Source organism: Aplysia californica, unplaced genomic scaffold, assembly GCF_000002075.1.
Source record: "Aplysia californica isolate F4 #8 unplaced genomic scaffold, AplCal3.0 scaffold00033, whole genome shotgun sequence".
Taxonomy (NCBI): Eukaryota; Metazoa; Mollusca; class Gastropoda; order Aplysiida; family Aplysiidae; genus Aplysia; species Aplysia californica.
Window position 1 is genome coordinate 1,316,412 of NW_004797303.1, and position 1,092 is coordinate 1,317,503.

The window sequence follows — 1,092 nt, forward strand, 5'->3', positions numbered from 1 at the left end:
CATTAACGCCTGCCTCCCAAAAGCCACTCAGTTCTCGACAAGTAATATTTCTCTTATCTAACACTATATTGCGAGTTTTTTAGCTTGGTGTATCGCCCCCCCCCCTTTCGGTCGTTTATTTACTCACCTTCTGTGACCACAGACACTCTGTTTCATCTGTCTCCCCCTCCTCATCTCACCTTCTCTCTCCATCTTTCCCTCTTTCCCTCTCCCCCCCTCTCTCTCTTCCTCCGTCCCTCCCTCTCTCCCTCTTTCCTTTTCTCCCTCTCTCCATCTCCCCCCCCCTCTCTCTCCCTTCCTCTCTCCCTCTCTCCCTCTCTCAGTCCTTATCGCGCACTCAGAACCCGCGTTCTCCCATGGCGTCACAGCGCGCCGTCTCTCTCTCTCTCCCTCTCCCTCACTCTCTCTCTTTCTCCTTCCCGCTCTCCCTCCCTCTCTCTTTCCTTCGCTCTCTCACTCACACACGGACAAGTTATGATGAAAACTGCTCGCAAAAAAACCTGCGATCACTGAACAATTTTTACCCCTTGCGCGGATCACAGTACAAAAGGAATACTAATAACAGAAAAAAAACGGTAGCTTAATTCTTCGAGATATTTACAGATTGTAATTTTCACCCACTATATAACTTTACAAAAAGAAAAGAAAAAGTACAACCCCCCCAAAAAAAAATTAATAAAAATTTTTTAAAAATATTTAAAAACGAATAAACCAGAAACACCTTTCGTGATATTTTTTATGGTGATTCAACGACACATACTGATGTAAGAATAAAACCAACAATCTTAACGTGAAATTTTAAATAGTTCAATTCAAAACGGGACAAAGCATAAAGGCGACTTAAAAGATATAGCTCTGGAACTGCGACAATGCTGTTGTTGACAATGATGTAACTCTACCCACAGTTTGTCCAAAAAAACAACAACAAAAATCCAAGGAAAGAAAACGAAACGAGATAGTTTATAAGTTATTTATTCAACAGACAATTGACGAGGAGAAGGTACAAACGCGCAATAAGTTTTAAAACAGACTCCTGTATACATTAAAGGATATCAACTTCTATAAGCATAACAATAATAACTACAATAATAA

General features: G+C 40.9%; 1 long non-coding RNA gene across 2 annotated transcripts in view; it reads left to right on the forward strand.

The window, feature by feature from the left end:
- Positions 1 to 411: 411 nt before the first annotated feature.
- Positions 412 to 1,092, forward strand: part of LOC101863410 — a 77,857-nt gene continuing 77,176 nt past the window's right edge. The window contains exon 1 of one of the 2 annotated variants that reach the window (XR_220138.3): positions 412 to 575. This is a non-coding gene — a long non-coding RNA (uncharacterized LOC101863410). Of the gene's footprint in view, positions 576 to 703; positions 765 to 1,092 lie in introns of those variants that run through there. The other variant, XR_004859516.1, reaches the window with a different exon arrangement.